General features: G+C 39.6%; 1 non-coding gene across 1 annotated transcript; it reads right to left on the bottom strand.

Moving 5' to 3' along the window:
- Positions 1-4,252: 4,252 nt before the first annotated feature.
- LOC127098702 (small nucleolar RNA R71) lies at positions 4,253-4,359 on the bottom strand. Its single transcript, XR_007793405.1, has one exon. It is a non-coding gene; the product is annotated as a small nucleolar RNA R71 (small nucleolar RNA).
- Positions 4,360-12,691: the final 8,332 nt, after the last annotated feature.

Raw genomic sequence — 12,691 nt, 5'->3', positions numbered from 1 at the left:
AAGCCTTGGAAAGCTGACACCCTGAACTACACAGTGGTAGTGAGATTTAGGAATGATTGAACTATGATTATGTGTGTACTGTTTGTGAGTGCAACTAGATTTATTTTGTATGATGTCAAAACTAGGATACTTTAGCGTTTATGTATATTAGACGGTATCCTTTGAGTCTTAATGTACATCTTAGCATTAGGAAGTATAAAAACATTTTGTAACGAGATAAAAAATATTTCATGCATTAAAAATAAGTTTTTACGGGAAAAACAGTATAAAGGTCGACACATATGTGCTATAGGTCGACACAAAGAAGAAACATTTTCGTATGTGTCTACACATATGAGTTACAAGTCGACACATGTAACTCATTTTTAAAGCCTGTAGCTTCTGTTTGATGTGCCACATAACCTATACATGTCGACACATGACCTATACAGATCGACACATGCATCGAACAGGTCATCACATGACTTACATAGGTCAACACATTAAAAATATTGAAAATTTTCATTCCTCTTAAAATCTTTTGCATTCCTTTTGCCTCTATAGTTGCGTGATCGCGACTTAGTAAGTCTATAGGATTCGTGACTGCAAGTGCACATTCGTATCGCGTAGTTTTAAAGAATATCGAACCCAAAGGACTCATAATCGAACTTACCATTATCTAATGTTACTACATAAATCTAAGGCTGATGATTTCTCTAGGGGTTAAGGGATAATGAAAAATAAATACTAACGAAAACAGAACTTTAATAGAAATATTTTTATAGCGGGATATCGGTATGTAACAAATCAAACTTCGAGGATTCGATAAATAATTTGTGTAATCTTAAACGTCAAAATACTCTTCAGTAGAAACTATTTATTTAAAACACTTTATCTCACACTCTCGTGTTGTTGACTTTGACTATACTCTTAAACCAGAATGCTTCGCTCTCACTCTCTCATTTGAATTAAAAGTAATTTTTGGAAATCAATAAATTCTAATTAATCCTAAAGCGCTCTCGTTGTATTTAGAATTATTGCCTAGTTTCAACTATCCGGTTAAAACCTCAAACTCTCGTTTTATTGACTGTAACCCTTGATTGCTTTGTACTCTCGTATGGAAACAATTTTAATTTTAGAACAAGAAACTATAAACAGAAAAATAGTTTATAAAAGTCAACACCGATTATTAACCAATCCCGTCATTTTGACGGTCTTTACATACCGATATCGAATGGTTTAGGCAGACATGGATTCGAGAATAAACATTCTATTATGATAATTAAACATAAGACAAAGCATAAGCAATTAAAATAACAATTAAAATAGAACCTAGAATATAGACCAAAAAACAGGAATTAATGCTTGTTCTTGAATTCAAATAATATCGGCATGCTTGACAAATCAGGTACAGGATTATAATAAAAATCAACTGCTAAAACTAAAGTCGCAATAGTCCCCCGATGTGGAGAATCTATTACTTTACAAGTAAATATCTGCTTAAAATGCTAACAATAAAATTCTGGCTAAAAGAGACACTCCCTTCTTTGAAGACCGTAACCCTGATTTATACCCCTCAATCCTTGCCTTGAAAGTTGCCTTGAAGATCTCGTAGTAGGCGCAGTTGGTTGACCGGGAAAAACTGAGCTTGAAGAAAAATAAGGAGGAAATGGTTTGGTGGCGGGTGACACAACCCTAGGTAGTGGGCGCCATTCATTGCTTGGTGGTGGGCGCCACCCTTTTTTAGGTGGTGGTGGGCACCACACTTGCTTGTGGTGGGAGCCACCCTTTCCATGTGGTGGTGGGCGCCACACTTGCTTGTGGTAGGTGCCACCCATTACTATGTTCTTCATTTTCTTCCCTTCTTCTTTTCTTTTTGCTATTTTCCCGCTTTGCTCGCATATACACTTCTTATTTGATAAACACCTGAAATAAACACAAAATACGGCATAATGCTACGGAAAATAAGTAAAAAGCAATGCAAATCAAGTCAAATATACGATACATTTTCGCGTTATCAAACTCCCCCATACTTAAACCTTTGCTTGTCCTCAAGCAAATGCTGCACACATGAATAAAAGAGCTTTGTACAAATTTTGCAGCATATAGTATCGAGACTCGTGAAAAACACAGTTGCATTCGGATACTCATTCTAGGCTACAAACTCTACTTCGGTTAAAAATTGCATCAACATGTATTAACTTCCACACTAAGGGTATCATTGGAACATAAACTCGCAATCATGCAGTCATAAGTCTCCCTCCTATACAAACCAATCTGAATCATGTCATCATGCCTAAGCCTACTTACTAATCCTTCTTTTTATCCTTTTTTCATTCTAGTGCAATCACATTAAGCTCGTTATCCTTTCACACTCATAGCAAGATAATCTCTTAATAACTACGATCTCATTATTTTTTTTATTTTTTTTATTTTTCTCGCACTTTGGCTCAAATAACAACTAAAGAGGATTGTACCGTTGGGTTAAATGACCAGGTGAGGGTCACCTAACTTAGAAGGAACAACACTTTTCATTAATTTGGTCAATCTTTTTCTCTTTTAAGCCTGAGATCATACACTTATTTGCATCGACTTCTTGCATAGTGTGTGTTTAGGATGGTGTTGACTGCTAGATAAACTATTTGAGGAATATTAAAGGATAGAATTCAAGGCTATGGCATGACAAGTACTCAAATCGATCTTATACTTGGGAGATTTAAGGTGTTAAAATGATACCGATCTTGTAAAGTTTTTCCAAATATCTACAATCCAACCTAAGTTTTATTTATAGCTTAGAATTTTCAAAAGATGTAATGTATTTTTAAGTCAATATTATCGCAAAAGTTTGGTATGGCTTAAGAAAATTGGAGAATCAGTAAATAACGGAAACCACACATAAATACTCGACAGTGCAATGATATTTGACTCAAATAACACTTAACAATTTAACAAAGGAAATGAAAATAGTTAAATCTACCTAGAAGGCGATAAATAAGAGCGGTAAAGCTTCCTCCCCCATACTTAAACCGAGCATTGTCCTCAATGTAACGAAATAAGATAAGAAAGGAATGTAGAACCTGGAAAATCTGCTACTGGTGGCCTCTGCCACGTGTTCGTCCATGTCTACCATTTCCAGGATGGTAAGGTGGCATACCCACATAAGAGGCATGGTCTTGTAGATCTTCTACATGCACTGTCAAAGCTGCCATCTCATCGATCAAACCTGACATGTTATGTTCATTCCTAAAAGCATAATCATGCTGGTCATGCTGCATCTAACGAAGGATTTGCATCATCTCGGTTCGTTGAGCTTCCATGTTTTGAATTTGTTGGTCGCACTGAGCGTCTAATTCGCTATGTCGCATGATAACACTGAAATTTACGTATTTTTGACTCCGATTTCACATGCATTCTAGTTGTTTTATTGTTATTTTGTTATGTTATTTCTATGTTTTCCTTTGTTTTCAGGTTTTTACTTTAATCGGAGCCCCGATCGAGAAAAGGAGTGAAAAAGGGCTAAAAACTCTAAAATTCAGCATTTTGTTCTTGTGGCCTACCCATGGCTGGCGCCATAGACCCTGCCATGACGTGTCAAATTCAACTTCCATCAACTCCCACACTTGGTCTTTGTGGATTCGACAATCTTTTATGTTACTCTGACGCGTTCGTATACTTGCGAAAAACACCGCATCAAGTTTTTGGCGCCGTTGCCGGGGAACAATTTCGTCAAATTTCATTTTCCTGTTGTTATATCGTTTAGACTTAGGTTATTTCTCGCCGGTCAATGCGAAGAACTCGCAGCACCGGAAGTTTAAATTTAGTAAACCCTCTGGCGGAACCTGAACGTTACGCTCGCGCACGTTTATTCTTTCATAGAATTAAGAGAGCTATGGCCGAAGATCAAAACCAAAGACCTCTTAAGGACTTCGCTCAACCATCTAATGAAGAACCTAGTTCTAGTATAGTAAACCCAATCATCCCAGCTAATAATTTCGAACTTAAACCATCCCTGTTGCAACTAGTGCAACAGAGACAATTCGCGGGTCTCGCTACCGAGAACCCTAACCAATATTTAAAAATATTTCTTCAATTAGCAGATACTTTTAAAACCAATGGAGCTTCTCCTGAGGCAATACGTTTAAGATTATTTCCTTTTTCCCTCAGAGATAAAGCCCTATCATGGTTAGATTCCCTTCCACCCAATTCCATTACGACTTGGGATAACCTTAGAAGAGTTTTTCTTGCTAGATATTTTCCCCCGAGTAAGACCGCCGTTCTTCGAAACCATATAACTAGATTTATCCAAAACCAAGGAGAATCGCTGTTCGAAGCTTGGGAGAGATATAAAGAGTTGTTACGAGCATGCCCACATCATGGTTTAGAAAATTGGTTAATCATTCAAACCTTCTATAATGGACTTCATTACAACACAAAGATGACCATCAACGCTGCCGCAGGCGGTGCTCTGATGAACAAACCTTATCCTAAAGCTAGTGCCCTCATCGAAGATATGGCTCAAAACCATCAATCATGGGGAGTCGAACGAGCGACAGTTGAGAAGAAGGAAGCCCAAGGAGGAGTTCATGAACTAAGCTCTATAGACATGATGCAAGCTAAAATGGACGCATTAGCCCTCAAAGTCGAGCATATGTGCATAAACCCGAATACTGAAGCCGCAATTTTGTCGGATTTTGAGATATGTGGAACCAAAGGACACCAATCCGCAGAATGCAGTCTATTAAACGAAACCCACTCCGACCAAGTGAACTACACCCAAGGGAGCCCATACTCGAATACCTATAACCTTGGATGGAGGAATCACCCGAACTTCTCCTATAAAAACAATAACCCTATTCAAAATAATGCACCTCCGAGACCTAGTTATCAAGCCCCTAGATCAAATCAACCTATGCAACCTGTACCACCAAAGCCGAGCCTTGAGAAAATTATGGAAAATTTTATCACCGCTCAAACCCAACAAAACAAGGAGTTCATGAACCAAAACATTCATGTTAACGAATTGATTACTCGGTTAGGAACCAAGGTTGACCAAATAGTTACTCATACCAAGATGCTTGAAACCCAGATCTCTCAGGTAGCTTTAAACCAAGCCCCTCAGACTACACCTGGAGGACAATTCCCTGGACAACCTCAACAAAATCCGAGAGGACAAGCCAATGCCATTACCCTACGAAGTGGGAACTCTTATGACGAGCCACCAAACCCAAGATTGAGTGAACCCGAAACTTCTAAGGAATGTACCAAAGCCCCAGACAAAGTAAAGGAACCAGAGGAATCTGAAAACCAGGAAGGTCGAGAGAAAGGAGAAGAACCTAAAGATAAAATTTACGTACCGCCCCCGCCATATAAACCACCTATACCATATCCGCAAAGACTCAAACAAACCCAGATCAATAAACAGTATCAAAAATTTATTAAAGTTATAGAAAAACTTCATGTAGAAATCCCTTTCATAGAAGCCATCACCCAAATACCTTCTTATGCAAAGTTTCTGAAAGACATCCTTACCAACAAACGTAGAGTTGACGATCTGAAGCCTTTGGAAGTAATGCTATTTTCGAGGACAAATTAGCAAAGAAATATAAAGACCCTGGAAATTTCTCCATTCCTTGTCTTCTGGGTAATCATATCCTCGATAAAGCTTTTCTAGACTTAGGAGCTAGTGTGAGCTTAATGCCCTTAGCAGTTTGTGAGAGGTTAAACTTAGGAGAATTATAACCCACTAAGATGTCACTTCAGTTAGCCGATAGATCTGTCAAATATCCGATAGGCATTTTAGAAGATGTTCCTGTTAGGATAGGTCAGTTATTTATCCCTACTGATTTTGTTGTCATGGACATCAAAGAGGACAATGATATACCAATCCTTCTAGGTAGACCATTCTTATCAACTGGAAGAGCCATAATAGATGTCAAGAAAGGAAAGTTGACATTAGAGGTAGATGACGAGAAAATAGAATTTGTACTTTCGAAATTTCTTATGGCACCTGTGATGGGAGACTCATGTTATGCCTTAGATATCATTGATGAATGTGTTAGAGAATTAGAACAAAAAGAAATTATAAAAACAATTAAGTTACCATCAACCCCCATAAAGGAAGATGATGACTTTAAAGAACCTTACATCGATGATAACCTTTACGAATGTTTATCCCTTACCCCAGATCCTATGCCATGCCCTAAGAAACCAACCTTAGAACTTAAGGAACTGCCTAAGAACCTGAGATATGAGTTCATCGATGAAAAGATGAACCGTCCCGTGATAGTTAGCGCTACCTTGAGCCATGAGGAAACGAACCAACTTTTAGACATTTTACGAAGACACCCCTCAGCCTTAGGATATAATATCTCTGACCTGAAAGGTATAAGCCCATCCGTATGCATGCATCGAATTTCGCTAGAAGAAGATTCAAAACCCTCTAGGGAGCATCAGAGAAGAATAAACCCTATAATGAGTGATGTTGTTAAGAAGGAAGTTCTTAAGTTACTTGAGGCAGGTATAATCTATCAGATCTCGGATAGTAAGTGGGTAAGCCCTGTGCATGTAGTACCTAAAAAGGGAGGCATCACAGTTGTGCAAAACGATAAAGGCGAACATGTAGCAAAACATTTAGAAGGAGGATGGCGGATGTGTATAGATTATAGAAAATTAAATAAAGCAACTAGGAAGGACCATTTTTCTTTACCATTTATAGACCAAATGTTGGAGCGTCTAGCCAGACACTCTTACTTCTGTTATCTAGATGGATACTCTGGATTCTTCCAAATACATATCCACCCCGAAGATCAAGAAAAAACTACCTTTACATGCCCTTATGGAACCTTTGCCTACAGACGAATGCCATTCGGCCTCTATAACGCTCCAGCTACTTTCCAACGCTGCATGATGTCAATCTTTGCAGATTACCTAGATGGTATCATGGAAGTGTTTATGGATGATTTCTCGGTTTGCGGATTCGATTTCCACAATTGTCTTGCTAACCTTGAGAAAATCCTGGAGAGATGCGTGGAAGTTAACCTCGTGCTAAACTGGGAAAAATGTCATTTCATGGTGACCGAAGGAATAGTTTTAGGACATATAGTTTCCGAAAAAGGCATAGAGGTAGATGAAGCCAAAATAGAAGTTATATAAAACCTAAAACCCCCAAAAACCATCAGAGAAGTTCGAAGCTTTCTTGGACACGCTGGATTCTACCGGCGTTTTATTAAGGACTTCTCCAAAATAACAAAACCTTTAACTGGACTTTTAATGAAAGATGTTGAATTCATTTTTGATGAAAAATGTAATGACGCATTTAATCTTTTAAAGCAAGCATTAATCTCAGCACCTATTATGAAACCGCCCGATTGGTCGGAACCTTTTGAGATAATGTGCGATGCTAGTGATTACGCAGTTGGAGCCGTTCTAGGACAAAGAAAAGATAAAAAATTACATGCCATTTATTATGCCAGTAGAACCCTAGATGTTGCCCAACTTAACTATGCAACAACTGAAAAAGAATTACTCGCTGTAGTTTTTGCTATAGACAAATTTAGATCTTATCTAGTAGGAGCAAAAATTATAGTTTACACCGATCATGCTGCCATTCGTTACCTATTAAGTAAAAAAGATGCCAAGCCCAGGTTACTCCGATGGATTCTATTACTACAAGAGTTTGATTTAGACATAAGAGATAAAAAAGGCACTGAAAATGTAGTAGACGATCACCTTTCTAGGCTAGAACATCTAAAACCTGAACTAGTACCCATAAACGATGATTTCGCCTATGATAGACTGATAGCCAGAGTAGAAACCATTGAAGATAATAACCTAGATCTTTATGAGCATTCCCAAAATTCCTTAGCAATAAGTAACGTACCTTGGTATGCAGACTTCGTTAATTACCTAGCTGCTGATATAGTACCCCCTGATCTTGACTACCACCGCAAGAAGAAATTCTTCCACGATGTGAGAAACTTCTATTGGGACGAACCACTCCTTTTCAAAAGGGGTAAAGATGGCATTTTTCGCCGTTGCGTTCCAGAAGAAGAGGTAAATAGTATTATCGAGCATTGTCATTCTGCACCCTATGGTGGACATGCGAGCGTCTCTAAGACATACGCCAAGATTCTTCAAGCTGGCCTATTCCGGCCTACCATGTGGCGTGATGTCTATGCTTACATTGTCAAATGTGATAGATGCCAACGCACTGGAAACATTTCAAGACGTGATGAAATGCCTCTAAGAAACATTCAGGAAGTAGAACTCTTTGACGTATGGGGTATAGATTTCATGGGACCTTTTCCACCATCCTTAGGAAATAGATATATCCTAGTAGCTGTAGACTATGTGTCTAAGTGGATTGAAGCTATAGCTACACCCATAAACGACACTAGGGTAGTGATCAAACTATTTAAAAACTATATATTCCCTAGATTTGGAACACCACGTTTAGTCATAAGCGATGGAGGATCACACTTTATATCGAGAATATTTGACAAACTTTTAAGAAAATATGGAGTTAAACACAGAGTAGCAACACCATACCATCCACAAACTAGTGGCCAAGTAGAAGTATCTAATAGGGAGATAAAACAAATCCTAGAGAAAATTGTTTCTATTTCTAGGAGAGGCTGGTCTCAGAAGCTTCAAGAAGCATTATGGGCCTATAGAACCGCTTTCAAAACCCCTATAGGAACTACTCCTTACCAACTAGTCTATGGAAAATCCTGTCACTTACCGTTTGAGTTAGAGCATAAAGCCTATTGGGCCATTAAAACTTTGAAATTAGACTACCTAGCCGCTGGAGAAAAGCGTACCCTAGACATTCATAAATTAGAAGAACTTAGGCAATCGGCCTACGAGAATGCAAAAATATATAAAGAGAGGACAAAAGCCTATCACGACAAAATAATAGTAAAGAAAAACTTCAATGTAGGCGATTTTGTTCTCCTTTTCAACACTAGGTTACGACTCTTCCCTGAAAAGCTACGTTCAAGATGGACTGGTCCTTTCGAAGTATCCAAGATTCTGAGATCCGGAGCCGTAGAAATCAAGAACAAAACCTGTAGTCCATTCATTGTAAATGGACAAAGACTGAAGCTCTACGAAGGAGGAGACATTCCAGCATACTACTCAAGCCACACCCTGATTGATCCACCAATTCCTACTACTACAGGTGTATAAATTCTAATCGTCAAGCTAATGACGTTAAACAAGCGCTGCGTGGGAGGCAACCCATGGTTTTTCTTTCATTTTACCTTTTCGCATTTATTTATTTTTATTTATATTTTATTTTATCATATTTTGCATCGAGACTAAAAATTTGAATGGTTTGTATTTTCAGGATCACTTTCTTAACGTTTACAGGATACAGGGTTTCGATGACATGCATGTGGCCTATAGAGATAATGCTCAGAAAGAGCGCTACATTGCTTTGTATCAGCGCCCTATGGCACCCACACGTTACCCTGATCAGCACTGTATGGAGGCACTGGGTATCGAGCCGAGTATCCGATTCCTTAGCCACCAGCTCCACTAGGACGAATTTGCTGATGACTTGAGTAACACATATAGGAACCTGACTTTGGAGTTCCTGAGTTCATTCGACTATGACCCATACTCTGGACCAGATGGGTATGCTGCTTTCAGACTTTTCGGAGTTGAGTACTCCTTCAGCCAGAAAGAGTTCGGCGACCTGTTGGGTTTCCAGACCACTCCTGATGCTATCCCGGAGACACCTATGAGATATTTTCTGGGTAAGGAGGTGGAGAAGTTTTGGAGTGATATATCAGGTGGCGGAAGCCAAGATCCATCTATGCAGCTATCTTATGTCATACATAACCCAGCCTTCAGATATTTTCAGATGATATTAGCACATTCCTTCCTGGGAAGACCGGATGCAGAGACACTACTGAGTGAAGAGGAGATCTTCCTATTATTTTGTGCATCACAGTCTCGTCCAGTAGCATGTGGGAACTTTTTATTATACAGTCTCAGCGGTATCTCCAGATCCACCGAAGGAGTCATCCATGTGGGTGGAATCATCACACAGATTGCTGTCGCTTTAGGTCTGTCTCGCAAGCTGTCACATCTTCGGATCTACTGTGGATACACTACCATGGACATCGATTTCTGTTTGACCAGAGGATTGATGAGGAAAGCCTCTTTCCACCCATGTCAGTTCCGATTTCTAGTCGACAGTGAGGCCATCCATTGTTTCACACTGCCAGACCCTATGATGACTAGTGTGCATGATCCAACGAATTGGAGTTATGCTCTAGAGGGCCAGGGAGAGACCGTCGAGGCACCGAGATCACCACCTGCTGTTGAATACACGCCTACACCACCATCTCCTAGAATCAATGTTTTCTCTAATAATCATTCATTGCAGACACCCGACATACGCACCCAGATTGCTGAGTGCCGTAGAGAGATTGCAGAGCTTAGACAGGAAGTGGCGGACCTAACTTTGCAGATGGGAGTGTCTGATCTCACCCATGCTACTGAAGCCGATTGTCTATATCAGGAGATCGCAGAGCTCAGGCAGGAGATAGCCGTGCTCCGTGGATCCACTCAGACAGACGACACCCCTACTACCTTATCTCACCATTTCATTTCATTTTATTTCTCTTTTATATATTTATCGTATTTGCATAATCTATTTTATATTATCGCATTTAGAATATTATATAAACCACTACTATACATTAGTATTTCTATTTTTATCTATATATGTTTTATATTTATTTTATTTGCATTTTAATTTTTCAGTTATTTATTTATTTATATTTAATTTCTGTTTTTGTTTTTGTTTCAGTTTCATTTTTTATTTTCGTTTTCACTTTTATAAAATTATGCAAGTCAAAGAAACTAGGAGAATCACAAGACAAATGCTATCCAAACCCCTCAAAGCCAAAAGACAAGAGAAGCCCAAACCAAAGGACCAAAATCCGGCCCAGTCAAATTTTGCCTTGTGGCGCCCGCCACAGCGTCTGTAAATGGTCGGGGCAGACCCCTTTTCTTCACCATTTTTGCAACTTACAACCTCCCAAACCCATTTTTTCACCTTGGAAAAAAGTCCTTGAACCCACAAAAAGCTCATACTTTCCTAACCACCATACCACACAAATCATTAATCCACTTTCCATTTTCGATTTCATCCGTCGAATTTTGTAAAAATCCAACCTTTTCACCAACTACTTCATCTTCTTCAAGAGCATTCAAATGGAGTTTAACGGATTCATTCTTCGAGGAGGGAAACCGGGGGAGAGACAAAGAAAAATTATTGAACAATTACAAAATCGGGAAATCCTCCCAACAAGGTATGTTGATGAAAACTGTCTCTACGCTTTAGGTATCTATCATAGCATTTTCCATTTATTAGATAACTTAGGTTTGCATAATTTCTTTACCATCAAAGAACCAACCTATGAGCGGTTGACAATTGAATTTCTGAGTTCCTTAATCTATATTGTCAACCCTAACACTGCTAGCACAGTTGGTACTGTCAAATTTAAAATGTTTACTGTTGAATACGAGTTCAGTACCGACAAACTAGCCAGCTTGTTAGGGATCCCTCATGGGGAAGGTGCTATTTGTGAGGCCCCTTTGGATTCCGAATGGTCTGTTGAGGTATTTTCCTTCTGGGAGCGTTTATCAAACACTTCCATAAACTCTTTTGAAGGAGTTCTTGCCTCAACTATCCATAATCCGGCCATCAGAGTTTTTAGATATCTGTTGGCATGCACTATTTTTGGCTGGGAGAATCCAAATAAGGTTAACGCTAGAGAGCTTCTAAATTTGCAAGGAAGCCTCACAAATAGGCGAATTAATTCGGTTTCGTTCATGCTTGCCCATATGATTTTATCTCTGAATAAAGCGGGACCGATTTCTTTTGGTGGATTAATTACGTCTATTGCTCGGGCACTTAACCTGAACAATGAGTTGGCTACCCTAGACCCCTTACCTCCTCGCACAATTAACCTAAAATTTCTGAGAGACATGAAATTGTGCCGTTCAAGGAGAGAAGGAGGTTATACACTTATGGTTCATGGTGTAGCCATCCCATCTATTATCCTACCTTGCACTAGACGTACAGATATACGAGATGAGAGGAATTGGACCTACGATTTAGACGCTCCACCTGTTTTGGGTCCTCTTCCTCCTAATATTCCTGATGAGGCGGGACCAGACACTGATGATGAATATGATCAGAGAGAGAGATCTCCCGTACCCCATGTGTCCCCCCCATCATCCTTCACCACCATACACCGCACCATCTTCTTCTTCTGCAGGTACCACTCCTGGCTTCTATATTATAGAGGAGATGTGACGTGACCACATGGCTAGAGAGCAAAGGCGAGATGACCTCCTCTCTACCATCCAACAACAAATGGCGGACAACATGAGCTTTATGCAAGAATCACAGCGGAGGACAGACAGGTCCTACGACACTGTTCTACAGTCCCTGCAAGTGATTACAAATATGCAAGCCCGTCAACAACAATACAACCAGCGACACATGTCACTCACCGAAGCTACTCAAGGTTCCATTTTAGGTAACCTTCGAGAGGTGAGGACCGCTCAGGATGCTCTGCAGGCGAGGATGGATCAGAGAGACCGTCGTCGTACCCGATCCCGTCGTCCACCTCAGGATGGCGAGGGCACTAGTGGTCAGCAATAGGTTGCCAAGTAAATCTTCCCTTATCTT

Source organism: Lathyrus oleraceus, chromosome 6 (assembly GCF_024323335.1).
Source record: "Lathyrus oleraceus cultivar Zhongwan6 chromosome 6, CAAS_Psat_ZW6_1.0, whole genome shotgun sequence".
Lineage (NCBI taxonomy): Eukaryota > Viridiplantae > Streptophyta > Magnoliopsida > Fabales > Fabaceae > Lathyrus > Lathyrus oleraceus.
Note: the sequence above shows the minus strand (reverse complement) of the source record. Positions and strands in the feature narration are given on the sequence as shown.